The sequence below is a fragment of the Psammomys obesus genome, unplaced genomic scaffold, assembly GCF_907164565.1.
Source record: "Psammomys obesus unplaced genomic scaffold, mPsaObe1.curated_primary_1811, whole genome shotgun sequence".
Lineage (NCBI taxonomy): Eukaryota > Metazoa > Chordata > Mammalia > Rodentia > Muridae > Psammomys > Psammomys obesus.
Genome location: NW_026596166.1, coordinates 5,769,164 through 5,794,986, shown reverse-complemented (window position 1 = coordinate 5,794,986; position 25,823 = coordinate 5,769,164). Strand labels below are relative to the sequence as shown.

The window sequence follows — 25,823 nt, the reverse complement described above, 5'->3', positions numbered from 1 at the left end:
TCAAAGTTTCATTAACATTGCATATTAATTTTCTTTCTTGGAGAGTCCTAATCCACATTAACATATCACAATGAATATTAGCATATCAAAAGCACTAAGGAGCCTTCTGGTAGACACCATTTTTCCATACTTGTGTGTTCTGAAAACCTTTTTTGATCATTTGAAATCTACAAACATTGCAGATCTCTGTGGAAAACTACTTCACAATCAAAGCATCATGCAGGAGGGCGCAGGTGCAGACACTCGGCACATGACAGGCTGGCATCACTGTTAGAGCCCTGGTACAAAACAGCCAAGGACTCCAACAGTTATATCTGGGAATCATCCCCTACCTCTTCTTGCAGTGTGCGTTTTCAGTCTGTAATATCTTCCTTTGTGCCGACCTATGCCTTCCCAACCCTTCCTGACAATCACTTCAGTGTGCTTCTAGATTTTTCTGCAGACAGTGAAATTTTATTACAGGCAAGATAATATTGTCCATGATATGTTTATTTTCAAAGACAGCCATGCACACTGATTGACATCAGCTTATCCATGGCTGTGGAAGCACTTCTTTGACTGAATAATAACCCACCCCATGTTTCAACAAGATCGATTCTTATATAGGGTAATACTCAAGGGACTGTATATACATACATATATATATATATATACATATATATACATATATGTATATATATATATATGGCAAAATATCACCATCAAATGAGAAAAACAAACCTATGTGACAAGAAAATTCCACCACCGATAAACTGAAAAAGTGGAATAAATGGCTGGAACTTTAGTCCTGAGAAACTGAGAATTCTGCCTACAAAAGTTTTGGCCTTCTGCCTAGTCATCAAGAGCTGGACAACATAAATTAAGCAGTGTAACTAATGGCTTATGATCAGGAAAGCCAATAGAGACTTGCTAGGTTAACATTTCAAGGTTGCAAAGACTGTAAGTCTTGACTTGATGAAACTCTCTCCACCTATCTAATTATCAAGGCTGTGTGTCCTATGAAACCCTGCACATCGCATGAAACCCTGTAAGACATATTCCTGCATCTACTTTCTTACCAGCTACCACACTAATATAATCGGTTTTATTCTTCTCTAACTCTTGGTGCCAAATGCTCACCTTTTCAATAAATTATTACTGCCAAGGTTTGACACGTATGGAATAAAGTCGTATCAAGTTCCTTCTACAGGATGCGTCATTGTGGCAGAAGTGTCAACTACAATAAGCATGTGATGGAAATGATCTTCAGGGCTCTTGTCAGGTAGTGTGTACTAACCTGGCATTGGTGAAGACTGAACATTTACATGACAAACGTGGGTAACCAGGGCTGACAGCTGCCATTAACCCTGTGAAGGAGAATTATACTAGCCACATTTCCAAGATTACATAATTTACAGGTGCCTTCATAATTCCCACTATTAAGTTAAAAACAACAGAGGATTGGCTATCCCCTCAGAAATCCATCTTTTCTTCCAATCTATTTCTCAGCTGAACTGCTGTAATTACCTTCTAAGGGGAAGTCCTTGCCAATGATCGCATGCCAACTGGAAAAATGGCGTGTGACTAGAACTTTCTCCCAAGGAAGCAGAAACCTGCAAATGTGATGTTTTATCGGTGACCAAGCATTTCTGTGTTTCATAGCCCTGTGGCAGATGGGCAGAGCACACTGACTTTCAGAACACTGATACTCTCGATGGGAACTCAGACCTCCAGCCTGCCCTCCCCTGCGACTCTGCAGTCTTTGTATGTGCTCTTTAGGGTCATCACTAAAGAGAGGAGGGTTAGATGATCATGCAGACCGCTTCCAACACTTGCTGGCTGGAAAAGTGCTAGGGGACACGGAATCACCGAGGGATGAAAACAGCTCTGCTGCACCAACCTTCAGTGAAGCCAGACTGGCTGAAATATGAATCTGCCCATACCATTCTGTTTCAGTTCTTGTGGTGATCCCTTGATGTCACCGGCCTCGACTCTTCCAAAAGTCACCCTCCAAAATCCCTTGAGAGTGGCTCTCTGCACACTGGGCTGCTTCTTAACCTTGTTATTTTCTGAAACAATCGCAATGTGCTCACTCCTAACTACATCCAGAGAGCATTGCTTACAAACCCATCTATTCCGTACACTTCTGCAATAGCCTCTTAGTCACAGCCTTGCTTCAAGAAGTATGTTCTCTACACAGCAGCTGGAACAGGAATTTACAGCCTCATCAATGTGTGCAACTAGGCTGCTAAGAAGTTTCCAGGGCATTCTACCAAGTGGAATATGAAACCAAACTGCAGAATCCAGGTCATCCTCTGCCCATCTTGCGCCCTGGACTCTCAGATGTCATACCTCTCAGTACCTCCCCGCTTCAGCAGCCACTGCCTATTTCTGGTGTCTACACCAGAGATACGCCACATGCTTCCATGCTTTATCTTCCCACACAACGCTTTATCTCTGCTTGACATGGCCTTATGAACCTGTTTGTGGTCTAGAAAACTAGATGCCCTCTCCAGAATGAAAGCCCATGAGATCTGGTATCTGTCAGTCTTAATATGACATTCTCAGACATTAGCTCCAGCAACAGCAAATGGATAGATGGATGGATGGATGGATGAGTGAGTGAATAAATAAATGAATTTATTTATAAATAAATAGCTGAATTTGCAGGTCCTGGCCTTTTATGCCCACGATGTGCATTAGCCAGTGACATTTTTCAGTTACTCTGTCTCATATTTCAATTGAAATTTGTTCAAGTTTCCATGTTCTTCTCAAGACCCCCACCTCATGTCCAGGGCAAGATCCCCTCTCTCAACTCACAGCCTTTGTCTCTGACATCATATCTGGCATGTGTGTGTGTGTGGGGGGGGTACTCAGTCATATCATATAAATGTGTAAGTGTTCAAAGACAATAAGCCACATAAGAAATCATTAACAAGTGGAGGTGCAGACCTAACATTGCGGTTTTTAGGTCCATGGCTAAATGTACATGACGTCATAGTTGCTGTGAAATATAGACTTCTTTCAAGTGAAACCCATGATTCTGCGGTGTTTTTTCCTATACTGCTTTCAACATAGTTGGCATTTTGGTTAAGTAAAGCAGACAATTGTTTAGGGCATGTTACCTAAATATTAACTTTCATAGATCTCCTTGGCACTTTCTACAGAGGGATGCTTCAGCAAACATTCTCAGGCATTTCCCAGAGTGGGGTGTGTTATTGACTTGACTCGTTAGAACAAGCGCGTTTGAAGAATTTGCTCCTAAATTGATGGCGGTCAATCCGAAGGACCAAGCCTTTGCTATCTGAAGGTATGCTGTAATAAATCATTTGATTGGAAACATATCTCTAGAGCTTGTGTATGCCAAGAGAATGGGACAGAGGCAAGTAAGGAGTTTTTCACCCCTAAAAAGGAGCAGAGCTGAGTACCGGTTATCTAGAATATTTGGGTATTTCTGATTTCATATTTATTTCCAAATATGAAACTTTTATGCATATATGGATTATGTGAGACCCAGGTCTAAACGTGAAATTCATTCATTTCATAGCCATCTTACACACACAGCCTGAAAGTAACTTCGTATAGTATTCTTAGTGTGCCTGTGTGTTGTTTTGTTTTTAAGTTGGTGATAATGCAGTGTTTAATTGGTTTTGTTTTTAAACCATTTGTGTTTCTTTTTCTTTGTTTTGGGAGTGTTTCTTGAGATTTTAACTTAATGACAACACTTCTTCCTTCCTTTTTCTCCCTCCAAACCCTTACCTTATACCCCTCCTCGCTCTCCTTCAAATGCATGGCCTCTTTTTCAAAATTTTATTTATTTATTACAATGTATTCACTTTGTATTCCCAGCTATAGCCCCCTCAATCTCCTCCCAGTTGCACCCACTCTCCCTCTTCTCCCCCTGTGCCCCTTCCCTAGTCCACTGATAGGAGAGGACCTCCTCCACTTCTATCTGACCCTAGCCTATCAGGTCTCATCAGGGCTGGCTGCATCATCTTCCTCTGTGACCTGGCAAGGCTGCATCCCCAGGGAGAAGTGATCAAAGAGGCATGGTCTCTTTTTTGTTAATTGTTGTTACATGCATATATGTATATAGTTAGATATATATATATGTACGTACATATGTCTAAATATGTCCTGATGAGTCCATACAATGCTACTTACATGTGTTCTATTTTCCGGGGAACTCCACCTCTCCCTAGCTTTCCTTGGTTGAGTGTGCCTGCTTTGGCTACAACTTGTTCTACACTGTCAGGTGTACAATTTTTTGTTTGTAAAATCACGTTCGCCCTCAAAAACTTTCAAATTTGGATTCAGAATTCGGGGCTAGGGACATTCATTCTATAATTTTAGTTTTAAAACATCAGATTTTATTCAACTCAAAAGTCTACTTTTTCTAGCTGTCTATCTAAAGTTAAGCTAAGGGGATGAGGATCTTCTCATAAAATAATGAATGAAACTGTATCCAGTAAGAGCCAAATAGACCATTTTGTTCATGATCAAAACTGTTACACTGTGCTATAAGAAAAACCTCCTGGGGATAGGGGGCCCCACACAAACATGAGCCAGCACCCAGTGAGGCAATTTTAAGTGTTTTCTAAAGTTGTTTTGTGTGGCTTAATGTCACGATAGATGAGTCACATGGAGTCACGACAGTCAAGTTACAGCTCAAAGTTTCCATCAGGTGAGGCAAATTTCCCCGTGCGAAACACTGAGAGTTCTCACGGTTTCACTGAGAGACTTGTCTAAACAATAGACGTGAGTTGAAAACCTGGATTTCAGAACTGACTGTGTCACCCATTAGTTATGCTAAGGGTCCTGGGAAATGTTAAGGGAACTGGAATGAACAGAATCTCCTGCTTCTTTATTGTACATGAGAAAAGATAGACAAAGACATGGAGGCTGAGGAAAATCATAGATACTTCCATGAGCTGCGAGGCGGAGGCAGGAGCTGCACAGCTGTTTGCTTGGAGGCAGGGATGGCTGCCTACATAAGTCGGAAGGAGCTTGGTCAAAACCAGACAAGCAACTTTCATGGGAACCCCAATTCTGAACCCGAGTCACTCCAGATTCAGTAGCATCTCTCAGGTCAGCTTATCCAGTGCGGAGGCGCCGTAAAGTTCTTTTCTCCTGTGTTCTCAAGAACACAATTCCGTCTCCCTCAAAAACAAGGAAATCTCCTTTCTTTCAGAGGAATCTTTGCATTTTTTTTTTGTAAGCAAGTCTTTGTCAACTTATGGGAAAACTTTTTTCTTTTATAGTTTCATGCCACATTCATTCATTGACTCAAAAGTTACCCACGACCATTCCTTTAGGCCAGATACTACACTAACTATAAACAAAAGGATCTTACTCTGTCATCTGCTGCTGCTTTCAACGACTTCACTGTATTACATAACAACAGTCAAAATAGCAATTCCCTCATAAGAATTCAGCTCCTCCCTTGAAGATGGCTCTGACAAACACAAGCAACAACAATTACATAAAGCCTATATTTGAAGGTGTGTGTATTGACTAAGGACTAATGAATAAATATAAGTTAGTTACGTTACTTATTATGAAGTTCCAAGAATTTACACTCTAGCTGCTGACGGAGATACTCACAAACATATCAAATTATCAGAGGATGTAGAAATATCAGGGGAATTAGTAGGAAAAGGAGAATTGCCAAAGAACTGGAAAATATAAATTCAAAACTAGGCATATTAGTCTCACACTAGTAGGAGAAATAATGGCAATTTAAAGTGTAGAGTACACGTGAAAGGCTGCTGTCTATATTGTTAACAGTTTACTGACCTGTATGTAATGTGTCTCTTGGTAACTGAAAGTAGTGGCTTTTGTAATGTTTATAGTGCTTGTTTCAGTCATTAGGCAAACAGACTTGTATCATGTATCTGAAGATGAAAACAATATACAAATCTAACCCAAGTGTGTGTCAGTGTGTCATGCACACCAGACTTCAGTAACTGAGCTGTCCAGCCACTTAGGTCACAGACATGACCCTTGAGAAAGATGACGGCTTAATGGAGGAGAGTAGAAATCACTATTTAGTTTTCTGGGAAGGTTTGGTGTAGAATAATATAATAAAATTACTTCTCTGTTTTTTTCATTTGTTGTTGTTTGTTTGTTTTAATCAATGCCCAAACATCCCTCTCAATGTTTTTCTACAAGTTGAAAACATACCAGGTGGCAGCATGCAGATGTAGCTTGGACAGGACAGCACTTTTGGGATTTGTGAGCTTTTAAGCAACTTTCAACAGTCTCCTGCTGACAGACATTAAGTCAAGTCTGCGTAGTTCAGCTGAAGTCAGTGCCCTCACGGCTGCTCAGAGCCCAGCTTTTCTACTTTTAGTTAGGAGTGTGGCTCTGTGTGCAGCATTTACTAGGGCTGCTCAGTGTCTTCTAATCTACTACAAGGCCTGAGACGATGAGGAAAATATATTTTTGTATTTAAGACAAACAAATGCACTCATAGAAGAACAGGGCCCAAGTTAAAATTAGCAGCCTGAACTTTCATCCATGAAAAAAAAAAAAAAAAAATATATATATATATATATATATATATATATATATATGGGTTTTGTTGGAGCTTTTACATATTTGTCACTGCAAATATGCAAATATAACATATTATATATTGATAGATGTAGAATGCACATTCACTCAAACAGAGGCCCTTCTAACAATCATCCCTCAGCACATAAATGTGTGGCTTACTTTTAAACAGCTGTTGAGAATAAGAACAGAGTAAGAATATGGCCCTAACTCTAAGAAAGCACCAGGCTAGTTTGTGACCACCAATACTATTTAATCTTCCCAAGTTTCTTCTGTCAGATGCTCCCCTCACAAATTAATACCTTGCCCATTTCTTTTTGAGATAAATTGAAAGAGATTATGAATACAAAATAATAGGCTGGTATACACAAAGCACTCAGAAAAGGACTCCCTGTCTCTCTGCTTGAACCCAAAGGCTCACCCATGCTGCATGCTGGGATGTAATATATCATTGATCTAGAGCATGCACACTGTCCAGTTTCAATGTCAAACGCCTGGAAATGGGTGGAAATACCTTGGTAGTGGTAGAGATGGCCCGTCAAAACCTGTAGAGGATGACATAGTTCATAGCAAAGTGCTTAGAGAAAATTCAGCAGCCATACTAACTGAAAGTAAAAAATAGTGTTTACGTGCAAATGACGTGAGTGCACAAAGGCGCATTAATCAGAAATTAACCAAAAGTACTGAGTATGTATGACTTTATTCACATTGTGAATCACAAAGAGAATAAGCAAAAGTCTACCTTTATTTCTTTTTTCCATTTCATTTTTCATTTATTTACTCATTGTGGGGAGTGAACAACAAGAAGAAAAAAAATGCCTTATTCAAATTCCTACTCAGGCTTACACTGAATGGTGCCGGGAAAGTTTCTTTCTTAGGAGACAATTCTATATGTAATTATATTTTCTTCAGAATAGGCTGTGGAATTTGAAGACAGGTGTTTAGTGGAGCAATTAATGTTAGAGTTATATATCCTGCCTCCTTTACAAACATACAAACATATAATCCTGTGTCCTTATTCTGTGCTAATGTCTCAGACTGAATGGAAAAAAAATCTCCAAAAAAAAAAAATAAAAATGAATCCTGGTACATGCCATGGGATGAACGAACCTTGAATATAGGATACTAAGTAAAATAAATAAATAAAATAAAGTGAAATAAAAACACAAAGGGACAAATGTTGTAAAACTCCACCCATAGTAAATATCTAGGATGTTGAAACTCACAGGAACAGGAAGTAAAATGGCGGTTATCAGTGGTGGGATGGTCAAAATAGAAGAATCAGTGTTTTCATGGAAACAGAGTTTCAGTTTGGCTTGAAAAAAAGGTAATGAACACCAGTTATGAAAGAGAATATAAAGCTAATTGATTTTTTTTTCTAGTTCTAACAGCCATAAATTTTTTCTTTGTTTGTTTTGGTGGTGGATGCATAAAAATGTCTGATGTGAAAGTATAAATCCACCATGAAGCTCCACAGTTTCCATACTGAATGACTGTTCTAACTATATGGAAATTCATTTAGCTGTATAGCCTTTAGGTCTGGTTAATTTTGTTGTGTGACACTATTTTATTTGTGATGCCTTTTTTAAGCAATGAGGTTTAAAATAAATATTTAAAAAATTAAAAACAAAACAACAACAACAACAAAAAAAAAAAAAACAAAGAAAGTGTGGAAAGTTTTCAAAGAACACCCAATGCCAATGTTAAAAAAAAATTCGAAAATAGAAAACCAGGTCTGATTTCTCAAAGTTGGTAGACTCTGGAAAGATCTGACCTCGGTGTGCCTGCATGTAGCTTAGGATATTGTGGCACTGGCACGTGACAGCCTAGAGGGAAGCCGACAAGATCAGTTACCACATCACAGAAAACTGCAGAGAGTCTTCAGAATGACAATAAAACAGCAACGTGCCGATGCTCTTTAAATATAAAAGAAGAGGAATATTAATTTCAGAAAGTGGGTCACAGGCAAGCAGAGAGTGGCAAAGAAGTCCGTCATGGCAGCAGCCCTATCATGACACACTTCACCTTTTCACTCGATAGTGGAATAACGAACAGTCGCTAAAAAGTTATTGCAATATTTGTTCACTTGAACATGCTTCAGAAAAATGGCCGTCGTCTCAAAAGATGGAAAATAAGCACGACCTGCAAAGGTTACACTGCACTTAGAGTTACAAAGAGGCTCTATCTGAGAGCCCTGTTTGAAGCTGAGAAGAAGAGATGAAAGTAGGTTCTGGGGAAAGTTGGTGGTATGAGAGTGAGGAGAGGGATGGATATGATCAAGATATATTTTATACATTTCAAAGAATTATTATATTATTTCAAAGAATAATATAAATAATTAATAGAATGGAATAGAATACAATTAAACGAAACTAAATGCCTATGACTTGCTTAAAGATTTTCAGACTACCTATTTTCAAAGCTTTCACTTCTGCATTGAGATTCTACTGTATCTCCATCACCTTTACAAGACTATAGGATCTGATGAGACAGCTGTCTGTAAAGTGTTTGCCATACAAACATGAGAACCTGAGGTTAGAACAGCACCCACACGAAAGTCAGGTATGGGTGGAACATATCTAGAACACCAGCAATGAAAGAGCAGAGACAGGAAAATAAACCAGGAGCTTGCTAGTCTACCCAACTTTTGACCTCCATGTTCATGGATAGCAATCATATCTCAAAAACAGGGGACCTCTGAAAGACTTTACCCACCAGGGTATGGAAGGAGATACTGAGACTCATAGCTAAACTTTGGGCAGAGTGCCAGAAACATTATGGAAGAAGAGGGAGATAGGAAGACCTGGAGAGACAGGAACTCCACAAGAACAACAGAGCCAAAATACCTGGGCCCAGGGGGTCCAATACTTGGTTGGAGACCAATACTCCAACCAAGGGCCATGCATGGAGAGGACCTAGATCCCCGGCTCAGAGGAAGCCCATAGGCTGCTCAGTTTCCAAGTAGGTTCCCTAGTAAGTGGTACAGGGGCGGTATCTGACATGAACTTGGTGGCTGGCTCTTTGATCACCTCTCCCAGGGGGGGTGCAGTCTTGCCAGGCCTCAGAGGAAAGTGATGCAGCCAGCCTTGATGAAAGCTGATAGGCTAGGGTCGGATAGAGGGGTGGAGGTCCTCTCCTACCAGGGGACTAGGGAAAGGGCATAGGGTGGGAAGAGGAAAGGTGGGTGGGACTAGGAGGAGATGAAGGAGGGGGCTACATCAGGGATACAAACTGAATAAATTGTAATACAGAAATAAATAAATAAATTTTAAAAATTAAGGTGAACAGTAGTTGACTGAGAAAGACACCAACGCTGACCCCTGACTTCCATTCATACACATGCGCACCCACGCCTGTGTATACAGACAAGTCCACATGCACAATGGCTAATCTTAAGCACATAATCATGTCTAAGGAGTCTTCTAGAACCCACTGGAAGTTCTTTAATGTCATCCACCTAACCGTCCAACGAAGACCGTTGATCTCTCTCAGGAAAATAGTTGTCTTTGATGGTAGCATCGACTGTCTAGCAGAGGCAGTGCTGAGCTGTGTGCCCTATAACTAGGCTCTACGTCATAGGCACAGCCAACTGAACATCGGCCAAAAGTCGCAAGCAATGTGCTCCATGCTTAATCTGTATATCATGATTAATTACGACACTTGTAGCTGGGCTGTCAACGATGCTGAGGTCTGCAGAGTAGATGGCACCCTGGGGCTCAGGTACCCATGGTTCTAAAGCATAGTGGGATATGTACCTGGAGTACCAGGAGCTCCACTCTAATTCACAAAAGAAATCACTTCAGGACAAAGTTTTCATTCCTTTTTATAATGATGCACAAGCGCATTAGATTACATGCAGGATGTGTTTCTTGGGTGAATTGCAACTGAGCAGCATAATTCTTCAGAATTGGGCACGGATACAAAATCACAGTCAGCTGAGGTTCTTACGGGTAAAACATGCCATTTTGGCTCCTATTTATTAACTAAATTAGCATTTAGACAGCTAAGCAAAAAGTGTATGCTACCATGTGCACAATAAGAGTCTTCGGGACGGCAGCAATTCTTTTCTACTGTGTGAGAAAAATGATTTTTTTTTTTCTGGTATCTCTAAGCATTCCATCAGCGGTTTATAAAGATAAGCTTCTACAATGAGATTTTAAGTCTCTAAACATCAGTCCAACCCAAAATTACATTGAGGAATCACAGTGGGAGCTGTTTAATGAGTTAATTAGTACCCACTCTTCCAGTGGAGCTGAACTCATCAATCTGGGGGATAAACAGCAGATGCTTGCCTTCTGCTTTCCGAGTGTCTTTCCCGTGTCCCCATCCTCCATTTCACCGCACGATCCAATCAGGACAACTGTCTGAACCACATCTAAAAAAACGTCACTAATCTTTGGTTATGTTTGTTTGTTTGTTTGTTTGTTTGTTTTTGAAAAGCTGACAAATGAGTTATTCCGTTACTTATCCCAAAAAGATGCAGGATTTTCTATAAAAGATAGAAATCTTATCTCCGTAGGGGATGATTTTGATTAACTAGGGTGACTCTCCAGGGTTAAAATTAGTTCCAAAGCTGCAGCTCCCACTCGTGGGATATAAGTGAAAGATATCTAAACTCCATACTGGGAGGCTAACACTACACTGGTAAACAGCGCATAAGATGAAAAATGAAATTGACGTAGGCTATACGAAGTGTGTAGTGATTTTAAGAAATGAAAACTACTATTCTAGCTGGCCATTTTCACAGCCTCAGGGTGTATACATATTCCAATATTTATAAACACATATGCTGTCTTTCAAAAAGTAAACAACAAACACAAAGATTGGCAGGCCAATTGAACAGTCAAGTGAAAATTACTGATAATGAAAAAATAAAAATCTAAGTTTGCGTTACTAAATATACAAACTACAGAGTATGCTCTTAGAAACTCTGTAACTCAAAAGGATATCACTTGGAGCTGCCTTCAGTCATAAACTAGGAGCCTTATAGGCAAAGCACTGGGGAGGAAGGTGGGTGAGTACCCCATGATTTATTAGCAACTTAACAGGAGGAGAATTTAACAAAGATGCACCAAGGATATCAAACCCAAGACTCCGAAAACAAATATTCTGCCCCAATAAACACAAAAATCAGCTCCTGAAAGAGGAGGAATTTAAAATGTTGTGCAGCCTTTTTGCTTAAAGGCGGCTTGTCCTTTTGTCTTTCTATAAAAAAAAGAAAGTCCTAGTCTGACAAGTTTGTTCAGGAAAGGCAGGCAGTTCACTGAGCCAAGATGCTTGTCTCTGTGACTTTGCCACAAACCCTTGTTTCAATGCAATTTCTGTCTTTATTGCAGTCCTGTAAATGAGAGAACATCGGGGTTTCTAAACTTGCTTACTTTGTCCTCAGGAAGGTACCACGGTCTGTCAATAATAGCATGATCAAAATCTCTTCCTGTCCATACTAGTTCCTTCTTTCTGGAGCTGAACATAAAAGCCTCGTGATTTAGTTGCAGCTTGTCCAAAATTTTCCTGTTTTTTTTTTTTTAACATTTCTTTAACAATTCTTCTCAAATCCTCTACATCATGCTTACTAATATAATTTATTAATAACATAGCAGTAAATCTAAACAGGTTCTATGAAAGGCTCAATTTTCTGCATAACTGTTTTTTTTTTTCCAGGAAGCCACCATTAGGTTTATTTTTTTTTTTATTAACACCAGCTTTTGTTACATTATTCCAACTCTAGCTTTTGGAGAGAGGCCCTTAACAGTAAGAAATAGCCACCAAGGGCAATGAAGGGTCAATCCAAGGTGTGAAGGCACAGGAACTTTGTCAAGCAATGCCCCCAGGATGCTTGGCCTCAACACTTAATCCATAAAACTATGTCATTATCATTTGTAGACTTCCAAGAGTCTGTTCTTCATGTGCAGAATCTATTTAGGTCTGTGTCTTTTTTTTTTTTTTCCCAGAGATCAATTTTAATTTTAGAAAATACTCAGGATCTCAATCTAATTAGAGAATAATAAGAATATCTCCATTTACCTAAACAGAACCTAGGAACTTCTTTGTCATGGAAACACATCATTTGGGAGAAGCCAAAGTCACCTGCAGACACATTTGTCCTTCTAACGTGTCCTAGTAGGTGAAAACACTGGGCCATACATATCAGCCGTGGAGATCGTGGACTAGAAATGGCGGAGTACGCAATGAGATCTTATAAAGAAGGCATTCTTGTTTGCAGTTTTGGCGTCTGCTTCTAGGTGACACAAGTTAGATATCCATGGGAATTCAAATGTGAGCACTGGAGGGAAACGAAATGATTTTTTTAATGCTCTGTTCATGGAGAATGTGCCAGCTACCGGCACTGTTCCAGACAATGTGAGCAGGACCCTGAACAATGCAAGTGGAAACCCCCCCTTAGTGAAGCAGGACAGCGCGCAGAGGCTCATAAGGAAACACAGAGAAGACAGGGCAGCAGAATGTTAGGAGTGGCAGGACCAAGGGTTATCAAGCAAAGTGGGAGGCAGCGATAGAGGAAGCTAAGTCAGAATCAGAGAGGAGGCTGCACAGACATGCAGAGGGCATCCACCGCACAGAGCACCTGGCAGGACAGAGTCTGGGATGAGCCCTGGGGCTGGTTCTCTGTTGTCACTACCATAAAACATTCCTCTAGTGATTATATGTGCTGAGTCACTATGATCCTTCTGCATTTGCATATGTGGTGTTTTTATTAATTGTATCCTCCCTGCTCGCCCTCTTCCTCTTCTCTTCCCCTCCTGGTCCACTTCTTCCCGAGTGGTCCTTCCTTTACTTTTAGATCATATTTTTGCTTGTGCGTTTGTTTTCAGTTTCCAAATATAGGGAAAGGTAAATGCAACACATGCCGTTCTGTGCCCTGAGGATTTTGCTTGAGGTGATGACGTCCAGTTCCATCCACTTCCTTCAAATGGAAAAAGTGTTATTCTTTTCCATGCTGAGTAAAAATCGTGTGCATGTGTGTGCCCACATGAATCTGTGTGAGTAGCTGTGTTGCGTGTGTGTGTGTGTGTGTGTGTGTGTGTGTGTGTGTTCATGCAAGTGTTTCCACCTACCTCACATTGACACTCTCCACTCTTAGAAGCATCACCCCTGAAATAATGTAACTTTCTTATTCTGGAAGATGATGCTGTGCTTGTCCCAGAGGGTTAAACTCTGTATTCAAATGACATCTCCTACAACACAAGGAAGTTGAGGCTGGCTGCCAGTGACTTCCACTGTGTCAACAAACTCTCAATAGCCTTTGTATAACTAATATATTAGAAGCAAAATGTTAATTGTAAGACATTCTCCAATCTCACTTTCTCTGCATGAAATAGTTGCTTCCATCCAACAGCCTTCACTAAATGAATCCACCTTTGACTCTCATTAAGTGCACTGAAATTAAACTCACCAAGCTCAATAAACTTTTCAGATGTTTCAAAAGATAACTCCTCTTAATTTAATTTCTAGAGCTCTGAATGAATGCATCACTCTCTCTCCCGCAGCTGGGAATCTGTAGAGAGCGAGCCCTATAATCTCCTCTGATGATAACTCCAAAATAGATCAAAAGACCTTAAATTCCTAACACTGAGCCTAATAATGGAGACGAACTTGACACTTACCCTTTCTTTGGCTTTTGACTCAGTTAATGAAATTATAAATAATACATCATTCCAATATGCTCAGTTTGTGCTAAATAAGCCTTAAAGCTTTGGTACGTGAGATGGGGAGGTCCATTCTTTCTATTTAAAAAAAAATGTTTTAGAGCATTCCTCTTTACTATAAATATTCCTTGGTTGTACATTGTTCAGACTCCTCGGAAATTGCAGAAAGATTGTAATAACCCTATGGCCTGCAATTTTAACCCTTCAGCTAGTAATACAGACCTAGAAACCTAACAGTCAGAACCAACTCAATCAGATCCTGAAACAGGGCTCAGAGGATGAAGGTGCCTGCCACAAGACCAACACTATGAGTTCAATCCACAAGACCCGCATAGTGGAAGAAGACAGCTGTAAATTGTCTGACCTCCATTACTGTATAATGGCACGGTGTGTGTGCACATATACACACACACAGACACACACACAATGCATTTAATTTCTACTTAAAAATCAACAACAGCCTCATGACTGTAATAAGGTAAATTACTTCTTTTAAAAAAATGGGGTAAAGAATTGAAATAGAGCATGTATATCATTTTAGTAGGTCTTCTTACTGTAGAAATGTAAAGATTTGGGTGTGAAATGTTTCCAGAAAAGGTGTATATGCTGGAAGGCTGGTCTTTTTCAGATTTTGAATTTTTTAGGAGGTCGGCCCTAAATGGCATAAGTAATCTTCTATATTCTTTTCTCGTCTCCTCCCCTAAATGTTTATCTCTCTCTCTGTCTCTCTCGCTCTCTCTGTGTGTATGTGTTCTCTCTCTCTCTTCCCTCCTCCTTCTTTACTTCTCTCCTGCTCTGCCCACTACAATGTAAAAAGAACAAAAACAAACAAACAAAAACCTGAACCATATTCTCCCATCACAACATCACAATAATGTTCTGAGCAACAAAGAAACTAACTAATGATACATTTTTTAAAAGGTGAAAATGAAGAGAATCAACAGAAATATACCTTTTCTCATTAAAAATAAAAAATGAAAACTCAAAGAAGACACCTTGTAAAGGTTCATCAACATTACTAAGCAACAACTTCTTATGCATAGGATTCAGTTGAAATCTCCCTTCTATGAACTTTTGATACAATCCTAACTATATTTACACATATTCTAAATTTATCCTTGTAAGAGGAAAAATAACACTGAAGGACAAGCCATAAGCAGAAAATATAATAATCTTTCAACTGCTAAGCTCTTCCAGGAGGTAAAAATGATGGAAATCTCCATTGTGTCTTCAATTCAGTAAGTCACAAGTGTGTCCAGAATGAGTCTGTAGAAACAGTTCTCAGAACCTTGCTCTTCCTTAGTACTCTCTTAGTCCAGAGAGACAATAGGAGGTAGTTTCAAGCAAATCCTCTCTCCAAATCTGAACTGTTGATGAGCTGCAATGCATCAGCGAGATCTGTTTCCATTTGCATATAAAAATACCTTTGGTGTAAAGAAATGCCAAATGTCTACTCCATTCTTCACTTCACATTGCCAATGAACATTGGAAATTAGGAGAAAACATTTCATTCCTATGCCTTTTACCTAGAAGGTATCCTTAAAGAAAAGGTATACTAATCCATATAGTATCAATATTTTGTAGATGTGTATGTGCTTGCGTGCATGCGTGCATGCGTGCGGCGTGTGTGTGTGTGTGTGTGTGTGTGTGTGTGTGTGTGTGTGTGTGTACAGGCATGACACAGGCTGCTGGGGTTGAGCCTAGGTCCTCACACATCTACCACTGAGGAGCCTGCCTACCACACCAGAAGCCCTTCAGCACTCTTTTGGAGGAAGCTCTCCCAAGGTCTGTTCTGCAGTCAGCGCAGCTACACTAATCATCTCTCCACAGAGCGCGCACCACAAACTGCTCTCCCTGTGCGGTTGTTGGCCATGCAGTTCTTCTGATCATAACTTAACCTTTTTTCCAAATAAAAATCTCTATGACAGTCTAGGAAGCACTCAGGTGAGCCCTTTCGTTCCAGCCACTATATCAAGGATCTTCATAAAAACATTTGAAGATTAGGTATGTATAAGTATTACCATCTACATTCAAGGCCTATACCCAACCAGCACCCTATATCCCTTCTAAAGAGAACATTTACTGAAATGGAGGGAGAACAAGTCGTTCTTCACATCTGAGCAAGGTAACAGGCACAGTGAGAGGGCAGGGAAGGACAGAACACTTTGTCACCTGTTTGTTCCTCATGAGAGGGACCCCTCTTCTCTATTAATACCATGTTTCAACTTTTTTTAATTTATGCTTTAGTGGCATCGAGACAAACTGGATATGACTACCAAATATGTATGAATCTTTTAAGCAAGTAGCTTGAAAATAAATAGAAGTAATGCCCTATTAACATGCATTTGACCAAAGGCTATAAAAGATGAGTAAGAAAGGTCTAATATGGAATCCTTCAATTATTATCCTAAGCTAATTCAGTTTATTTCTAAGCTATTATTTTTTTTTAGATCAAATACTGTTAAGCAAGAAAAAAGTTTCTATGAGTAGAAAATATTTGTTCTAGATAAACCAAATGAAAACTATAAGACTGGAAATTAGCAAGAGTGTTTAATGCTTAATTAAAGAAAAAGGCTTTTTATTTTGATGATGCTGGGATACTGAGAAAGAACAGGATGGATAAATAGAAAGGGATCATGGAGTGTATCTCAGTTTTACCATGACCTCAGAGGACAAAAGAGAAGACAGAAGAATAAAACATATCAGAGCTTTTCCTACAAAATGTAAATATTATAAAAAACTAAAGGGTTTAGTTAGGTAGACAAGGAGCAAATGAAAACTGGAAGCACATTATTCTTTCTGCATTCCCAAAGGCCCAAAAATACAGTACTTTAAAAAAAATTCCTTGTTGTTTATTTATCTATCTGTCTACCCACCACTTCCAGGGCCAAACTGGCTTAGTAATTAAAATTTCCAGTTGAGTCAGTCTCACATCAGTGAAGTATGGCAAATCAGTACTAACCACAGCAGAAGAATCGCCAAATGTTTTCATTCGGATGCTAAATTTTCTCATTTAATGAAAACTCATGAGTATAATCGGATGTGAAATCGACGAGCCAGAACGTATTTATTAAGCACCTGCTCAGTACATGACACTGTCCTGGCATGATAGGTTAATGAAGAATAAAAAACACTAGAGGTTTGGTTTTAGGAATCTGTGACTACATTAGGGACACACAGCAAAAATATAAATATAATTTATAGGCTGTAAAGAGTCAAATTCCAAGATTATATTTTCAAAAGTGAAGGATGAGTTGACACTGTGATTATATTTTGCTCACCATGGTACCTAATTTATGGAGCTAAAAACTAAATAGAATGAAGAAAACAGCATGGAAGTTCAGAAGGGAATGAGTAGATCTTATCTGAAACGTCTTATTTTACCCTGGGAGAAAATGGGGACAATCATTAACAGGAGACTTTGTTAAACACAGTCACTGGGGTATCTAGAAAAATCATGATGGGAACATTCACAAAGATCATCACTTCATAGAGCATAGGGGAAATGCAGAAAAGAAGAAATCCTAAGAACTTAGAGACTGAAAGCACAAAATAAGATTAAAGATGTGGCTCTAAGTGTATCACAAAAATAAAACTAATATAAAAAACAAAAACTGACTATGTAAATTTAATTATATGTGCGAATCTATTATATATAAACTGCCCTGCTTGCCAGTGATACAATGAGTGTATCAATTGCCAAACAAACTGATATGCAGGCAAATAATAAACTAAATAAAACTGGCACTTACAACACACAAAACAAGCCTTCATCTACAAACCAGACCTCCAGTTTCAAGCATTGCTAGAGACAGATGTAAATATTGCAAGAAATAGAAGAACATGAAATTGTTGATAGACCTATTAAATTTTTTTCTGGAGGTATTAAATTATTTTCAGAGATATAAAAACACTACACACACATACACACACCTACACACACACACACACCACGAATGCACACACGCACACCTATTATATCTCAGTCCATTTCCTGGTTTCCATTTTGGCAGCAAAATCTCAGGGTAAAAGGAACAAATGTTCCTTATAGGAATAAAATCCCTCAACTCGAGGAAAGAGGAGTGCAACCCAGCATGGAGTCTGCCTGTGTAGAAAAAAAGGAGGGGGGACCATTATCCTTCCCAGACTGGAGGGGAAAACAGACAGCTAAAGAAAACACAGGAGGAATTTCATGTCATCAGCCAAATCACTCGGTGCCTTTGAACTTCAGGTTCAAGAATGGTGTTGGCTATTCAACCTATACTTGCATTCTGCCACCATGCTGTGTTATACAGGATGCTGACAGTCGCAGAGAGCTGAGAGGACATTTTATCTAGGAGTGCCAGGGAATGTGTCAGGCGTTCAGTGATAAGTAAGTTTCTTTACTGTGACAAAGAGACTACCTGCATCATCCATGTGGCCCAAGGAAACAGCTAGAAAAAAAAAAAAAAAAAAGATCACAGATGAGTTGATGACTGACTCTGCTCTCAGATTCTTCAAAGGCAAAAAGAACCTGTGAGCCTGTGAGCACTGATGCTATCACGGCTTCAACCCGACAATGATTACATCATGTGTAAATTATGTCATTATAGTACAGACCAAATTGTTATATTTTTTGGAAAATGTTGATGATGGAGATTATTTCTTAAATAAAAAGTATCATGCCTAAATTAGTTTTCCCAAAGGATCAAAACACAGGCTACAATTATAAGTGTGATTTTTAATACTACAGAAATTTTGGTATTTTATATAAAAAAATTCCAATACTGGGGACCTACTTAATGATTCAGGCATCTGGCGACCCTTGCAAAGGACCCAAGACTGGTTCCCAGCACACACACACAAAGCAGATCGCAACCATCCCTTTCTTTAATTTCAGTTCCATAGGATCTGATGCCCTCTTCTGGCCTCCGTGGACACCAGGCATACATGTGGAACAAACATTCATACACACAAAATAAAATAAATAAATATTACAAACAGTATTCCCACACCGCTCCTCATGAACCTGACACAATTGTAGTCCACACAAAACACACAACTTTTATTAAGAGTAAAAGCAAGTCAAAAAATTGTTCCTATATGGGCGTACAATAAGTTCAACCTAGCTGACTCCTTTATATGTTAAGAATAAAGTCACTCTTCCTTCCTCTTTTCGTTACTATAACTGTTTTCCTTCATGAACGCTCTATCTGTCAGAGCGTACACGTTCAGCGTCCCCACACTGAATTGAGCTGTTATGAAATGCTTACGCACTATTTTGACAGAAGTACAAGCAGAGGAAATGTAGATTCGGTCTGGTTAATGAGACATTTTAATTCTTCTCATCCAACTGGGACACTCTCACCCACAGAGGATTTGCAACATATGCTCCACCTGATTCCCCATGAGCCCCAACTGCTTCTTCACAGCCACACCTGCCCCTTAGTGTGGGGAAGCAGAATTGTATTAGGTGCTCCTCATTCCCAACCCCATATAGATACGTTCATAGAAGGAGGATGATTTACTAAGGGCTAAATGGCTGCTAAAGATACTCCCAAGACGGGCCTTAGGTTTTACAGAGTGCCGAGTTTTAAGCCGGGATGTGTATCTAGAGCCAAATGGAGGGCATGTGTCTAAAATACGATGATGCCTAATTTCTCCAAACCCTAGAATCCATCCTAATAACTGACTAGCATGTCCAAGCTTTCTGTGTGAGACAAAAGAACCTGTGATGCAAATGGAACTAATCTCATAGAGAACAAAACAAGCTTTTTTTATTTGCCACGCTCAAAAATTAGCTCACCCTTGATCTAAACACATTTCTGAACACCTGCTTATTTGTCTTGTATATTTCACAGAATTAACTAGAGGAATACTTGAGAAGTCACGACGGTTGCTCCAAGTTCAGATGATATTGTCCGTGTGCTAAGGTAAGAAAAATACCAGAACAAGTAGTCTCTGTCTCCACTTTCCTTTCTGTGTTGCCTTCTAATCTCCTTGTCAGTTCATTGGATCCTCGAGAATGAATATGGTTTTATTTACTTTGAGCTTCAAGGAAAAACACATGGTAATGTGTGCGTGATTACTCCTGAGAATTATTAGCAAATATGAAAAAATAACAAGGCGCAGATTGAAGAGACTCTTGTATATTTACAATTAAAGCCAGAATTATCCTCCACTTTAACTCCATAGAATGAAGACATGGTAAACATTTGGATTCATCTTATTTTTCTCTCTTGATGAAATCTCCTTTCTTCCCTTCTCCTTCACTAGGAAGGGATGGCTCAGGAAGAGTGTGACAATTAAAAAAGCGTCTTGAATTTCCAAAGGTTAGAAAATCACTCTGCCAGTTGTGTTCAATTGCTGTAACAGTCCCTGGCACCTCCCCTGCTCTTCAGGGAGTGAATCCCAGATTCCTGCTAGATGAACCAACAGCCAACGGAGAGGAAATCATAAGCCAGCTTTCCAGAGTGATATAACAATGTCGAGTCCTCAGCTCTTTGATCGCTTTGACTTGCTCTATCAAAAGGACCAGAGTGCTTTTAAACAGGCTCTTAAGAGCATGATAAAAGAGAGACATACCCTGGGCAGTGATCAAAACTAGGCTAAGGCTGAGGCTGGAACCAGGCCCACTCACATCCATCTAGTGCTCAGATTGCCACATGTCTGCCTCGCTCCAATACTTTGTCTTTCTCATGTTTGGGAAATGTCCCAGCCTCAACAAAAAACCCTTTCAGTAGGCAATGACTATGGTCTTATTCAGCCTCGCAGGGTTGTTGATTGTTGAATTTTTTCCCCATCATTCTGTATTTTAATATCAAGAAGGTGCTCATTCACTCTTTGACTCTTTCATTGAGAGGCAGTCCTCATTGGCTCTCTTTATTGCGAGTCTACAAAGTACCTAGCACCACGCTCAGTAGAAAATAGTAAACACCAGATGTGTGTTGCCTGTATTCAGTAGAGTCTACGGCTATCTCATCGAGGAATATGATATGTGCACGCCTCTGCAGGTCAGCACATATGGTATGGGAAGGCTGATATAATAACTGGGTTGACGCAGAAAGGAAAGAAAGAAGTTGCTCTCTAACAAAGCCCTTCCCTTCTCTTTCACACAAAGCTCTGTTTCATTTGGATCAATACTGCTCAAGGTTTCTGTTGAGGATCAGAATACTCTACCTTCTCTTTTTTTTTTCATTTTTTTTTAATTTTATTTTTCTTTTTAGTTACATTTTGTTAACTCTGTGTCCCAGCTGTATCCCGCTCCCTCATTCCCTCCCCAACCCCGCACTCCCTCCCTGGTCTCCTCCCTGCCCCTTTCCAAGTCCACTGATAGGGGAGGACCTCCTCCCCTTTCATTTGACCCTGTTTTATCAGGTATCTTCAGGGCTGGCTGCAAAGTCCTCCTCTGTGGCCTAACAGACTGCTCCTCCCCTGGGGAGGGGGGGTCAAAGAGCCTGCCCTTGAGATCCTGTTAGAAATAGTCCGTGTTCCCCTTACTTTGGAAAACTACTTGGTTACTGAGCTACCACGGGCCACATCCGAGCAGAAGTTCTAGGTTATATCCATAGATGGTCCTTGGTTGAGTGTCAGTCTCAGAAAAGACCCTGTGCCCGGATATTTTTGGTCCTTGTAGAGCTCCTATCCTTTCCATATCATACTAACTTCCCTTCTTTCATATGATTCCCTGCACTCTGCCGAGGGTTTGGTTATGAGTCTTAGTGTCTGCTTTGAAACACTGCTAGGTAGAGTCTTTCAGATGCCTTTTGTGGTAGACTCCTGTCATATGTTCAATGCACATCCCATTTGTCTTTCTAAATGAGGATTAATCACCTTCGCCTGTGTCCACTTTCTTGATTATCTTCTTTAGCTGTGTAGATTTCATTATGTTTATCATATCTTGTAGGTCTATATAAGCGAGTATATACCAAGTTTGTCTTTCTCCTTCTGGGATACTTCACTCAGAATGATCTTTTCTAGATCCCACCACTTGCCTGCAAATTTCATGATTTCCTCCTTTTTGATTGCTGAGTAGTATTCCATTGTGTAAAAATACCACAATTTCTGTATCCATTCCTCCGTTGATGGACATCTGGGTTGTTTCCAAGTTCTGGCTATTACAAATAAAGCTGCTACGAACATGGTTGAACAAATGTCCTTGTTGTGTACTTGAGCAAATTTTGGGTATATACCTAGGAATGGTATAGCTGGGTCTTGAGGTAGCACTACTCCTAGTTGTCTGAGAAAGCACCAGATTGATTTCCAAAGTGGTTGAACCAGTTTACATTCCCACCAGCAATGGAGGAGGGTTCCCCTTTCACCACAACTTCTCCAGCATGTGTTGTCCCTTGAGTTTTTGATCTTGGCCATTCTGATGGGTTTAAGGTGAAATCTCAGGGTCGTTTTGATTTGCATTTCCCTAATGGCTAATGAGGTTGAGCATTTCTTTAAGTGTTTCTCTGCCATTCGATGTTCCTCTTTCGAGAATTCTCTGTTTAGCTCTGTTCCCCATTTTTTTTAATTGGATTACTTGGTTTGTTGCTTTTCAGCTTGTTTAGTTCTTTATATATACTGGATATTAGCCCTCTGTCAGACAAAGGGTTGGTGAAGATTCTTTCCCAATCTGTAGGCTGTCTATTTGTTTTGATGACAGTTTCTTTTGCTTTACAGAAGCTTTTCAGTTTCATGAGGTCCCATTTATTGATTGTTGCTCTTAGAGCCTGTGCTGTTGGTGTTCTGTTCAGGAAGTTGTCTCCTGTGCCAATGAGTTCTAGGCTGTTCCCAACTTTTTTTTCCAACTGATTTAGAGTATCTGGTTTTATGTTGAGGTCCTTGATCCACTTGGACTTTAGTTTTGTGCAGGGTGATAAATATGGATCTATTTTCATTTTTCTGCATGTAGACATCCAGTTGGTCCAGCACCATTTGTTGAAGATGCTGTCTTTTTTCCATTGAATGGATTTGGCTTCTGTGTCCAATATCGAGTATTCATAGGTATGTGGGTTTATTTCTGGGTCTTCTATGCGGTTCCATTGATCCTCCTTTCTGTTTCTATGCCAATACCATGCAGTTTTTATTACTGTTGCCCTGTAGTACAGCTTGAGATCGGGAATGGAGATACCTCCAGATGATCTGTTGTTGTACAGGATCGTTTTGGAGATTCTGGGTTTTTTGTTTCTCCATATGAAGCTGAGAATCTTTTTTTCAAGGTCTGTAAAGAATTGAGTTGGTATTTTGATGGGAATTGCATTGAATCTGTAGATTGCTTTTGGCAGGATGGCCATGTTCACAATGTTAATCCTACCAATCCGTGAGCACGGGAGATCTTTCCATCTTCTGAGATCTTCTTCAATTTCTTTCTTCAAAGACTTGAAGTTTTTCTCAAACAGGTCTTTCACTTGCTTGGTTAGAGTCACACCAAGGTACTTTATGTTATTAGTGGCTATTGTGAAGGGTGTTGTTTCCCTAATTTCTTTCTCAGCCTTTTTGTCTTTGGTATACAGGAGGGCTTCTGATTTTTTTGAGTTGATTTTGTATCCTGCCACTTTGCTGAAGGTGTTTATCAGCTGAAGAAGTTCTCTGGGACATAACTACGGACACTGAGGAAATCCAAACGATTATTAGGTCATACTACAAAAGCCTATATGGCACAAAATTTGAAAATCTAAATGAAATGGATAACTTTCTTGACAGATTCCATCTACCAAAATTAAGTCAAGATCAGATAGAAAGACTGAATAGCCCTATATCTCCCAAGGAAATTGGAGCAGTCATTAACAGTCTCCCCACCAAAAAAAGCCCTGGGCCAGATGGCTTCAGCGCAGAATTCTACAAGACCTTCAAAGAAGTACTAACACCAATTCTCCTCAAACTATTCCACAAAATAGAAATAGAAGGAACACTACCAAACTCTACCTTCTCTTAAAGAAAATAAACCAAGATTGGGTGGGGAAGCGTAAAACTCAACCATCCTTCATTGGAACAAAAAGAACGCAAGGGATTTCTCTCCTTTGATTTCAAATTGAAATTTAAATTCATAAATACTAAGTGACGGGACTATCACTCACGTGAAAGAATCACATTACTTCCCGCTATCTAAAGCATGCCAACCATGAGTTTATTTTGTTTGCTTTTTTATTTTATAAGAAGATGGCCTTTTCTCCCTTGTCCTATTTTATGAAGACATTAACAATGTATCTCATTCTAGTTTTCTCATGAGCTGGTACATACTTGGAGCAACAGTTTAATAGATTTAGGATGAACTCCAGAGGCTAAAGGGATGGCTCAGAGGTTAAGAGCACTTGTCCTCTGGAAGAGGACATGGGTTGAGTCCTCATCACTCACTCTCTCACATACTGGCTCACAACTATCCACTTACAGTTCCAGGGAATGTGATGTCCTCTTCTGACTCCCTGGGCAACGGACACATATGTGCTACATGTACATAAATTCAAGAAAAAAGCACTTCTACACATAAAATAAAATGTATAAATTTAATTTTTAAAAAAGCTCAGTATCTGTCCACATAGAGGTTATTCTCAAATATCTTGCATCTATTTTTTTTAATTGTTCCATTCTGTAAACGTTACACTGCCATTTCATTTCTCCCTGGAACTTTTTAAGACAGCATCCATCTTCAAGACATATTATTTCTAACTTTACAATCTGAAATCCTCCAGGTGCCTGAACTGTAACTTCTTGTAAGTCCCAACACTTTCAGTATCTCTCTAGACGGAAGGTATCTCTCTTTAGCTGTTGAAATCTGATGTCATCATTTTTTTCCTAATATAAACTATCCAGGTTGGGTATGGGATCTCACAGAAGTGAGGCAGATTAGTCAGGCATCATAGCAAAAATCTTGTTTACTTAGAACGTATAAATCCCTGTGCAAACATTAAGTGTGGCCCAGTCATACCCTGAGTGCTTCAGAAGTAATTACAAGCAAGGAACATAGATCTTGTCCATTACCCCTCCCCCTGGTTTATGAGGCCTGTCACTCTATCCAAGAAGGAAATGAAATGTCTGTTATGATTTGTCTTCATGCTGTTTGCTAGTTTATTGTGCATTTTTATTCCCTCCCACCCGATGGTCTTGTTGACAATTTCAGGCAAGTAATGAAGGGAAGGGCAACCGCTAAAATGAGAAACCAGCAAGAGACCTGAAATCCGAGGTCAACATTCAGCACAGGACTGCGAGCATGCAGGCACACCTGTGAGGATCCGAGCACACCTGCAAGCTTCCATATAGACCTGGGAGCATCCAGCTACACCTGGGAGCATTTAGGCACACCTATGAGCATCCACACACATCCGCAGTTCTGGAAGTGAGAGTCATGCCCCTATACAAGGAACCTGAGCAACAAGAGAATACAAATAGGGTCTCAAGAAGTGACGTATTTTTTATGTTCCTTCCCATCTTTGGGTGTTTCCTACAAAGCCAGAAGCAGTTCTCAAGATCAGGGTCAATGACTAGAGTGGCAAGTGGATGAACACAAAGCAAAACTGCAAACAGCCAGTGCCTTACAGAAAAATAAAGAGCCCAGAGGTGTTGGGCAAGCAGCTTCTTTCATAGCACCAAGTCCTGAGTTTGAAAGTCAGCAACACACACACACACACACACACACACACACACACACACACACACACA

The 25,823-nt window shown here is 39.8% G+C and overlaps 1 protein-coding gene across 1 annotated transcript in view; it reads right to left on the bottom strand.

Annotated features, from left to right (window-relative positions):
- Kcnh5 (potassium voltage-gated channel subfamily H member 5) overlaps positions 1–25,823 on the bottom strand; it is a 235,340-nt gene that overhangs the window by 60,402 nt on the left and 149,115 nt on the right. The gene's annotated exons all lie outside the window — the stretch shown is intronic.